Genomic DNA, 11,544 nt, shown 5'->3' on the forward strand with positions numbered 1-11,544 from the left:
TCACGATCGGTTAGAAATGAACACCCTCCCCCCTAATCCGAGACATGGCGGATCCCAACCGTGAAGCGGCTGGCCGAGTCCACGCCTCCGCGGAACAGGACATGTGCACGGAGTCTAATTCGTGTTTGGATCATTGTCGATTGTTCCTTAAGAATTCATTAAGAACTTTACTGGATATTTCATTTGATACTTTGTTCACGATGTGGAAAGTGTCCTCTTGCCTGAGAAGGTGGTGCGTCTCACGGTTTGGAAGTTGTTGCCTGAGTTGACCTGCAACATCGTCGAAGAGGGAGCACTCATACACTACATGGTCTGGAGTGCCCCGCACAGCACCACAGTCACACGTTGGTGTAGCCCGCTTCCCGGACCGGCATAGGTATGTCGGGTAGGATCCATGTCCAGTAAGAAAGTGCAGCAGTCCTGTGGTTGATTTTAGGTAGGTGAGCTTTAACCGCTCCTCAATGTGTGGCAGCAACTCATAAGTTCTTCGCCCTGTTTCATCGTTGTCCACTGATATTGCCATAATTCTTCCCCCCTTCTATTAATTCCAGACTTATCCCCGACATAAACCCCCATTACTACCACTACTTTTCCCTTCCTTTCTTTCTTCGCCCAGTACCAGGCGGCCCGTCCTCTGATTTTTATGTACAGGGGACAGAGCCCCATAAATACTTGTCCGCAGCTCGTGGTCATGCGGTAGCGTTCTCGCTTCCCACGCCCGGGTTCCCGGGTTCGATTCCCGGCGGGGTCAGGGATTTTCTCTGCCTCGTGATAACTGGGTGTTGTGTGATGTCCTTAGGTTAGTTAGGTTTAAGTAGTTCTAAGTTCTAGGGGACTGATGACCATAGATGTTAAGTCCCATAGTGCTCAGAGCCATTTGAACCATAAATACTAGTAATGTCCCCCCCCCCCCCCCCAGGAGTTGTTCTGTATGCCCCTATCGAGCACAGGAGTATGTTTCGCTGCACCCTTCTTACGGCCATGGCAGGCATGACCCTCGTGAGACTATGTGCCCAGACACCTGACCCGTATCCTCCGCTTGAAGTTAGGATGCTGTTAATGGTATAATTTAATTAGGTCGGGTGGGAGATGGAAGCATTTGTGAACAATTCCAATTAAGTTGTTTGACGTTTCCAGTTATCTTTGTGTCACGGTGTCAATGTGCGATGCATAGTTCCACCTCTCGTCGACGACTACACCTAGATAACGGGCCTCAAGGCGCCGAAGAACTGGTGAGCCGTTAATTCTGACAGCTGGATTCCTAACAAGTTGTCCCTTTAGTAGCAAATATTCGGACTTGCTTGGCGCTATTGTCATTTTGGCTTTGTGGCACCACGTAGTCAAAATGGATATATCTCTTTCAACTTTGGGTTCGGCTCTAAATCTTCGCGGCTACGACCGCCAGCCAGCAGGAGGAGATCGTCTGCATAGGCTATGACCTCTAGAACATCGTTACTGCTCTTTAAATCATCCAGTGGGGGCTCCATGTTAAAGTCCCAAATGAGAGTCCCTAGGACAGAGCCCTGAGGACACTCCTTTTTATCTTCTTGCCAATTTTTCTGCTACGGGCCGATAGCCAGATCTCCCTGTCTTCGCAATAGCTCCTAAGACAGCCGTATAGCGGCCGTGAACAATCCTTCTCTCGCAAGCAGGAGAAGAGTGGGGGCCACCACAAGCTGTCAAAGGCGCCACTGATGTCCAACATGATGCCGACAATGTACTTGTGTGGAGCAGAGTCACAGACATCCGCAGCCAGGGCGACTGCGTCAGACGCTGATCGCCCCGACCGGAAGTCGAATTGTCTGTCACTCATCCCACACAGCGTGCGGTGTACTGTCAGTCTGTCTGACAGCAGCCTCTCAAAACGGTTGCCCGGCAGGCCCGGTAAGTAGATGGGTCTGTATTGTTTCATTTCTTTAGGGTCTTTATCCGGACCTTTTTTCATTATCACCACATTAGCTTTCTTCCAGATGGATGGAAATTTTCTGAGTCGTAGATACTCATTGTATAACTTAGTGAGAGGTGCCACCAGCTGGGGGCCGAGGAATTGCACCACTTCCACTGTAATGCCTTCTGGACCACGACCCTTACCCTTCTTAAGAGCCTTTATTTGGGCACCTACCTCCTCTTCGGAGAAGGGATACACCACGTTATTATTTTCGTAGACCCGTAGGTTTTCTGTCCCGATTCTTTGTTGTTCCTCCGAGTCGTCTTCCTCTCTATCGTGAAGCAACAGGCCCCGGAGGAGGACCTCGGCGGTTTCCCGCCATGTCTCAGTCATCCGGTCCCATCCCTGACGGTAGATAACACCACAGGTGACGTTATTTTTTCCCGTACTAACTTGTACGGGACACCCCGACGGTCAGTAGCCAGTTGCCTTTGTACGTACCTATCCCAGCTCCTGAGCCTGACAGCCCTGAGCTGTTGGAACTGTTCTTTGGCTTCTCTGTACACTTGCAACCGTCGTTGCTTTTCTTCCCAGACGTCACTCCGCTGGTAATACCTCCTCGCCCTCCTTACAGACTGGCGCATCTGTCCCAGTTCGGCTGACCATGGTGAAGGGGAGGCCGCAACGGCTCTCCTCCTGGTTGGTACAGCTGCCCTCACCGTCCTGGTAACTGCCTTAAGCAGCTCTTCGGCGTACTCCTCTACATCCTCATCGGTATGTCGCCCCCCCCCCCCCCCCGCCCTCGCTAAGCGGTCCCAGTCAGTCTTATTGTAATTAAATTGGATCTCTCACCCCATGTCCCAGTGGCACTCCCGGTCACCTAAAGAAAAGGTTATTAGATTATGGTCGCTCGTTGTGACCTGATCACATACAGTCCAGTCCGTTATCTTTGCTGCAAGGTTTGGCGTTACTAAAGTAACGTCAATGTTTGTGCCCTCCCCCCCCCCCTCCGCCAGAGTAGGTCGGGGGGTTCACCAACCACGCTTTATGGAAACTGTTTAGTTGAAGATGTGCCACTGACTGACAGTGGCAACACATCCACTGCTAGTAAAACGAGTGGAGTAAACAAGCTGCGGAAGAGGCTTTGGTCGAAAATACGACGCTGGAAAACCCGTTAGTCGGGAGTTCCACGGTACCGTGAAACGCCACGTTCGGGAAGTCCACCTGATCAATCATTGAATGTCTGCTCTCAGGCATACTTGATAAGGACTGCAAGTAGTAGAGAAATACTCTAGGGTAGTTCAATGAAGCGTCTCGTATGTACTTTACTTAAAAGACGAACTGCACTTTATTGAACTCATCCTAAATATGCCATTTCCCTTCGCTATTACTGGTTTTAAGACTTAGTACCATGTCATATGGTTCATAATATACCGACGAAAAAAAATCGCAACGCCAAAAAATAATTAACGTAGGGTAATTAAATTTTAGGAATAAATTTGACTAGGTAACATATTTAAGTGATTAACATTGCAAAATCACAGAGTAAAGTAAGCTCGAGATAAGCCAGTTGCAAATATGAATTGCTGCTACATTAAGAACCGGTTTAACCGACAGAATGTTGAATGCGTATATGCAGACAAGCGTGCATCGTGTTGTAGTGCCGGATGTCAGCGTGTAGCATACTGTTGCGCCAGGTAGGTCAGTACAGGGACCGTTAACGCCGTTCGTGGTGACGCTGCAGTTGTCGTCCGATGATGCCCCCTATGTTCTCGACTGGAGACAGATCTGGTTATAGAATAGGCCAAGGCAGCATATCGATACTCTCTAGAGCATCTTGGGTAACATCAGAGGTATGGAGGCGAGAGTTGTCCTGTTGGGAACACATCATGGAATGCTGCTCATAAATGGCAGCACAACAGGTCGAATCACCAGATGGACGTACAATTTTCCTGTCAGGGTACGTGGGATAAGCACCCCAGACCATAATTGCAGGCGTAGGGCCAGTGTGTATTGCGCGTAAACCGGTTGTTTGTAGACCCTTAGCTGGGGGCGTCAAGCTCGGAGCTGTCCTTTAAGTATCCTATTTGTAACGGTTCGTTGTGTCTCTGTGGTGCCAACTGCTGCTCAAATTGCTGCTTCAGATGCAGTACGGTGCGCCAGAGCCACACGCCGAACACGATGGTCTTCCCTCTCGGTAGTAGTGATGGGGAGCTCGTGAATGAGTCGTTCAAATGAACGCTTCACTCCAGTGAAGTGTGAACTAACCACTCAATTTCAATGAACTGGCACTTCAAACTCTTCACAGATAGCACACTCCACACTTTTGTCTAGTTCACTAACTCTCTTCCACTCTCCCTTTTCCACTACATCGGCGCTACGTCACTCATTCTCCCTTCACTTCAGTCCTCCCTCTACTGCCTGTCGACGAATCGCGCGGTGAAATGCACTTAGAGCAACAGTTGCACTTTGCTTTCCCATCACCTAAACCGGCGAAGAAACCCCAAACTTCACTAATTTTAGGCGATCGTGAGTTGCTAGCCGTTGTATAAGCGTGAACAGAAACAAAAACTGCTTTCCGAATAAAATAATGAGGGATTTTACCTGAAATCGTACCAATGACTACAGGTGACAGTTTACGTTTTGAATTTAGAGGGTTATTATTCTCAACAAAAATAAAATATACAGGAAAACTTCTGAATAATTACGTAACGTAGGTATATAGACTTTTGTGACAGTGGTAAACATACTCATTCCATTTTGGATTAAATTTTAAAAGGAACGTAAAATTGGACGGCATTTCGTTGGTAGCCGTAGTTTTCAGTCCATGAATAAAACAAATAAGGTTTCACTTGGCAGATGAAGACTTATTTTGGCGCTTCATGAGAAAATGTCGAGCAAGATTAAACGTAATACCTTCTTTATATGTGACGTGCTTCTCTGTTTATCTTTCCTTTGTCCGCTTCGACCATGCTCTATTTAAGATAACTCACGTCAGACGCTGTAAGATGCAAAACGTTGCGTGAACGTTACTGCATAGTTCGGCCATCTGTTGGTAAAATTATGAAGTATTACGAAGCTGTCTTGTACGGGCGAGGCGAAGCGAGCGTAGCCGCGGCTGAGCGGCGAACTGGGCAACTTCGCCAGGCTTCCGTACTTCATGAATGAACTACTTCATTTGAATGCTTCACGGCAAAGAGTGAAATGAATGAAGTAGTTCACGGGAATGAACGAGTTCGACCCATCTCTATTCGGTAGTGCCACGTGGCCGTCCGGAGCCCTGGTTTCTTGGGACAGTGTATTCTCGTGACCACCGCTGGCAGCAGCCATGTGCGGTGGCTGAATTTCTGCCAAGTCTTTCTGAAATATCGCAGAAGGAACATCCAGCCTCTCGTAGCCTTATTGCACGACGTCGTTCAAACTCAGTGATATGCTGATAAGGACGTCTTTGTCGCGCTAAACACATTCTTGACTAACATCAACTCACCGGCCCAATCTCAAAGGATTGTTACAGCTCGTGTTACAGAGTGTATTTAAAGCAAACGTGATTTGCGCCCGCGTTGTGGCGCTGCCAGCGCTAGCCTTATGCGACTGTTGCGAAATCTGAACATATTTCATCTTTCAGATACAGAAACACGACTATCAACTTTCGTTTATGTCACACAACCCCTTCATGGTGCTGCAATTTTTTTTTTTTTTTCGTGTATTCCCCAGAGGCATTTAAACGATGTGACAAGCTCCAGAAGTTTCTCATTGATTTCGAAATCGGATGATATCGGGTTCTTTTCGTTCGGCCTCGTCGACTAACCTTTCCTTGTGTCACATAATCTTGCGCTCGCCGTATCGATATTCCTCCCTCACTTAAGTTCCCGTGCTGTATTTGGATTCAATCTTCTTTTAACTCGTTGTTGTTAAACAACACTTTATTGACTTAGACAGAATTACTAGTTGGTGTTATGAATGACCACTTGCTCTGAATGTAGAAGAATGTTGGTTAATGCGCATGAAAAGGGAAAACAATCCTGTAACGTTCTAATACAGCATGAGTAGCGTGCTTCTTCACACAGTCTCAACGATCTAGACACTTCATTCGATCTAGGCGTATCATTGCAAAGTGATATGACATGGAATGAGCTCGTCAAGTTGATAGTAGGGAAAGCGAATGCTCGACTTCGTTTTATTGGGAGAATTTTGGGAACGTGTAGCTCATCTGTAAATGAGATGGCATATAGATCGCTAGCGTTACTCATTCTTCAAGTTTTTGGGCTCCGAATCAGGTCAGATTAAAGAAAGATTTCGAAGCAATTCAGAGGCGTGCTGCTACATATGTTACCTGTACGTTCCATCAGCACGCGTTTATTATGGAGACGCTCTGTTAACTCAAATGCCAATCCCTCTAGAGAAGACTGCACTCTTTTGAGGAAATTTAGAGAAGCAGCATTTGAGGCCGAATGCAGGACGATTTGCTGCCACCAAAGCACATTTTGCGTAAGAACCATGAAGATAAGAAGCAAGGAGTTAGGACTCATACGAAGGCTTTTAAGACAGTCATTTTTCCCTCTCTCTACTTCCGAGTGGAAGAGGAAAGGAAATGATTAACAGTGGTACGTAGTACCCTCCGCCATGCGCTGTACGGCGGTTGGCGGAGTATGTACGTAGATGTAGATGTAAATATAGTGTTACTTCACTGTTGGGTTATAATAAGTTGTCTTTTATGATACTATTACGACAACAGTCGGTGACTTCACTAGTTGTTTGCGGTTGACAATTAACAGAAGTGTTAAACTGAAGTCCAGGTTTACTGATAAAATAAGCTATTGAGAAAGCATTAAGAACATATTAGGTAATGCGAGTTTAACTTAGTAATTTTTCCAGATGTAATAGTGCAATGTCCGTATATATTAACTGAAGTGGTTACAATACCGAATCCGTGGTATCCACTGAAACCTTCCTCGCAGTTGAGACCAGAATCCGCGCCCTCTTGTGTATGAGCTTAATTACGAGACGTGTTGCACGAAAGATCAACTAGAGAACCGTTTTTTGGCAGCCCCAGAAAAATTATCGTCTCTGCTACACTTATAAAATCAGTCTAAATAATGATTGTCAGTTTCGTTTTGATCCGTGAGTCACAATTAGACTTGTCACTAATCCAAAGCCAATGATTAATACCCAGTAGCTACGTAACTGTATTCACAAAGATTCCAAACCCCGACCGCTGGTCCAGAAAAGATTTACCATTAACAGTGAATACACCGTCTGCAGATGATTCCCAGACACTTCTGCCGACAGTCTCACCAATGTAAAGCCGAGCGAGGTTGCGCAATGGTTAGTGTATTGGACTCGCATTCGCAAAGTCGAAGGTTCGAACGCTCCTCCGGCCAGCCAGATGCAGGAACGTACGATCTCTAAATTTTAACACTAAATCACACCGTGATGCACAACACCTTTCTGGTAACGTCTGCTACTCGAGTTGATTTGCCGTCTATTACTACGAACTGCGACCTTCCTGACAGGAAATCACGAATCCAGTCGCACAACTGAGACGATACCCCATAGGCCCGCAGCTTGATTAGAAGTCACTTGTGAGGAACGGTGTCAAAAGCTTTCCGGAAATCTAGAAATACGGAATCAACTTGAGATCCCCTGTCGATAGCGGCCATTACTTCGTGCGAATAAAGAGCTAGCTGCGTTGCACTAGAACGATGTTTTCTGAAACCATGCTGATTACGTATCAATAGATCGTTCCCTTCGAGGTGATTCATAATGTTTGAATACAGTATATGCTCCAAAACCCTACTGCAAACCGACGTCAATGATATAGGTCTGTAGTTCGATGGATTACTCCTACTACCCTTCGTAAACACTGGTGCGACCTGCGCAATTTTCCAATCTGTAGGTACAGATATCACCCAGGGAATGCCACAAAAACATTCACCACACCATAACGCTCCCTCGATTGTTGCAGGGTGTTTGCTTTCACACGTTCCGCACCGTACGCGCCAACGGCCATCTGTTCTAAGGAGCATAAAACGTGGTTCCTCTTCAAAGTCCACCTGTCGGCACTTAGTGGACGTCCAGTTGCGGTATTGGTGTGCAAAGTCCAGCCTTCACTGCCGATAAACAGCAGTCAGCATGGGTGCGTCAACCATGCGCTTGCTGCTGCGGCCCATACGCAGCAACAATCGATTCGCTGAACATCTACATCTACATATATACTCCGCTAGCCACCAAGCGGTGTGTGGCGGAGGGCCACAATTCGTGCCAAAGTCATAACCCCCCTCCCCCCTCTGGTCTACTCGCGGATCGCGCGACGGAAAAACGACTGTCTGAATGCCTCAGTACGAGGTCTTATTTCCCTTATCTTTGAGTGGTGATCATTGCGCGATTTGAAAGTTGGTGGTAATAATATATGTTCTACATCCTCGATGAAGATCGGATTTCGAAATTTAGTGATCAGCCCCTTCCGTTTAGCGCGCCGTCTATCTGCAAGTGTGTCCCACTTCAAACTTTCTATGAGATTTGTAACGCTCTCGCGATGGCTAAATGTACCAGTCACAAATCTTGCCGCTCGTCTTTGGATCTTCTCAATCTCCTGAATCAGAACCAGCTGGTAAGGACCCCACACAGACGAACAGTACTCTAAGACTGGACGAACTAACGTATTGTAAGCAATTTGCTTTGTTGAGTGACTGCATCGCTTCAGGATTCTATCGATAAACCGCAATCTAGAGTTTGCCTTACCCGTTACTTGTGTAATCTGATCATTCCATTTGAGATCATTTCGAATAGTCACACCCAGATACTTGACGGATGTTAGCGCTTCCAAAGACTGGGCATTTATTTTGTATTCATACATTAATAGGGATTTTCGCATTGTCATACGCAGTAGGTTACAAAATCGTTCAAATGACTCTGAGCACTATGCGACTTAACTTCTGACGTCATCAGTCGCCTAGAACTTAGAACTAATTAAACCTAACTAACCTAAGGACATCACACACATCCATGCCAGAAGCAGGACTCGAACCTGCGACTGTAGCGGTCGCTCGGTTCCAGACTGTAGCGCCTAGAACCGCACGGCCACTCCGGACGGCCAGTAGGTTACACTTACTAATATTGAGAGATAACACCAGTCATTACACCACGCATTTATTTTCTGCAAATCCTCATTGATTCGTTCACAACTTTCGTGTGATCCTACTTTCCTGTAGACTACAGCATCATCGGCAAACAGTCTAATGCCGCTGTCAATACCATCAACCAGATCGTTTATGTAAATCGTAAAAAGCAGCTGACCTACCACGCTGCCCTGGGGCACACCTGAAGTTACGCTTGTTTCTGTTGAAGTCACCCCGTTCAGGACGACATACTGCTCCCTGTCTGTTAGGAAACTTTCTCTCCAACCGCATATGTCATCGGATAGACCGTAACCGTACACTTTTTGTAGCAAACGACAGTGCGGAAATGAGTCGAACGCCTTTCGCAAGTCGAGAAATATGGCATCAACCTGGGAGCCGCTTTCTATAGCCTATTGTATATCGTGCACAGCTGTGTCTCGCATGACCGCTGTTTCCTAAAACTGTGCTCATTTCTGCAGATGAGGTTCTTAGAGTCTAGAAAGGTCATTATGTCTGAACACAAAATATGTTCCATGATTTTACAACAAATCGATGTCAGTGAAATTGGCCGGTAACTATGTCCATCCGATTTTCTACCTTTTTATAGATTGCTATGACCTGGGACTTCTTCCAATTCCGTGGAACTTTCCGCTGTTCCAATGATCTCTGATAGATGATGGATAAGAATGGTGTTATATTTGTACCATTGTTGTTGTTGTGGTCTTCAGTCCTGAGATTGGTTTGATGCAGCTCTCCATGCTAATCTATCCTGAGCAAGCTTCTTCATCTCCCAGTACCTACTGCAACCTACATCCTTCTGAATCTGCTTAGTGTATTCGTCTCTTGGTCTCCCTCTACGATTTTTACCCTCCACGCTGCCCTCCAGTACTAAATTGGCGCTCCCTTGATGCCCCAGAATATGCCCTACCAACCGATCCCTTCTTCTAGTCAAGTTGTGCCACAAATTTCTCTTCTCCCCAATCCTATTCAATACCTCCTCATTAGTTACGTGATCTACCCACCTAATCTTCAACATTCTTCTGTAGCACCACATTTAGAAAGCTTCTATTCTCTTCTTGTCTAAACTATTTATTGTCCATGTTTCACTTCCATACATGGCTACACTCCATACAAATACTTCCAGAAACGACTTCCTGACACTTAAATCTAGACTCGATGTTAACAAATTTCTCTTCTTCACAAACGCTTTTCTAGCCATTGCCAGTCTACATTTTATATCCTCTCTACTTCGACCATCATCAGTTACTTTGCTTCCCAAATATCAAAACTCCTATACTACTTTCAGTGTCTCATTTCCTAATCTAATTCCCTCAGCATCACCCGACTTAATTCGACTACATTCCATTATCCTCGTTTTGCTTTTGTTGATGTTCATCTTATATCCTCCTTTCAAGACACTGTCCATTCCGTTCAACTGCTCTTCCAAAGTCCTTTGCTGTCTCTGACAGAATTACAATGTCATCGGCGAACCTCAAAGCTTTTATTTCTTCTCCCTGGATTTTAATACCTACTCCAAATTTTTCTTTTGTTTCCTTTACTGCTTGCTCAATATACAGATTGAATAACATCGGGGAGAGGCTACAACCCTGTCTCACTCCCTTCCCAACCACTGCTTCCCTTTCATGCCCCTCGACTCTTATAACTGCCATCTGGTTGCTGTACAAATTGTAAATAGCCTTTCGCTCCCTATATTTTACCCCTGCCACCTTCAGAATTTGAAAGAGAGTATTCCAGTCAACATTGTCAAAAGCTTTCTCTAAGTCTACAAATGCTAGAAAGGTAGGTTTGCCTTTTCTTAATCTTTCTTCTAAGATAAGTCGTAAGGTCAGTATTGCCTCATGTGTTCCAACATTTCTACGGAATCCAAACTGATCTTCCCCGATGTCGGCTTCTACCACTTTTTCCATTCGTCTGTAAATAATTCGCATTAGTATTTTGCAGCTGTGACTTATTAAACTGATAGTTCGGTAATTTTCACATCTGTCAACACCTGGTTTTTTTGGGATTGGAATTATTATATTCTTCTTGAAGTCTGAGGGTATTTCACCTGTCTCATACATCTTGCTCACCAGATGGTAGAGTTTTCTCAGGACTGGCTCTCCCAAGGCTGTCAGTAGTTCTAATGGAATGTTGTCTATTCCCGGGGCCTTGTTTCGACTCAGGTCTTTCAGTGCTCTGTCAAACTCTGCACGCAGTATCGTATCTCCCATTTCATCTTCATCTACATCCTCTTCCATTTCCATAATATTGTCCTCAAGTACATCGCCCTTGTATAGAGCCTCTATATACTTCTTCCACCTTTCTGCTTTCCCCTCTTTGCTTAGAACTGGGTTTCCATCTGAGCTCTTGATATTCATACAAGTGGTTCTCTTTTCTCCAACGGTCTCTTTAATTTTCCTGTAGGCTGTATCTATCTTACCCCTAGTGAGATAAACCTCTACATCCTTACATTTGTCCTCTAGCCATGCCTGCTTAGCCGTTTTGCACTTCCTGTCGATCTCATTTTTGAGACGTTTG

This window comes from Schistocerca serialis, chromosome 2 (genome assembly GCF_023864345.2).
Source record: "Schistocerca serialis cubense isolate TAMUIC-IGC-003099 chromosome 2, iqSchSeri2.2, whole genome shotgun sequence".
Classification (NCBI taxonomy): Eukaryota; Metazoa; Arthropoda; class Insecta; order Orthoptera; family Acrididae; genus Schistocerca; species Schistocerca serialis.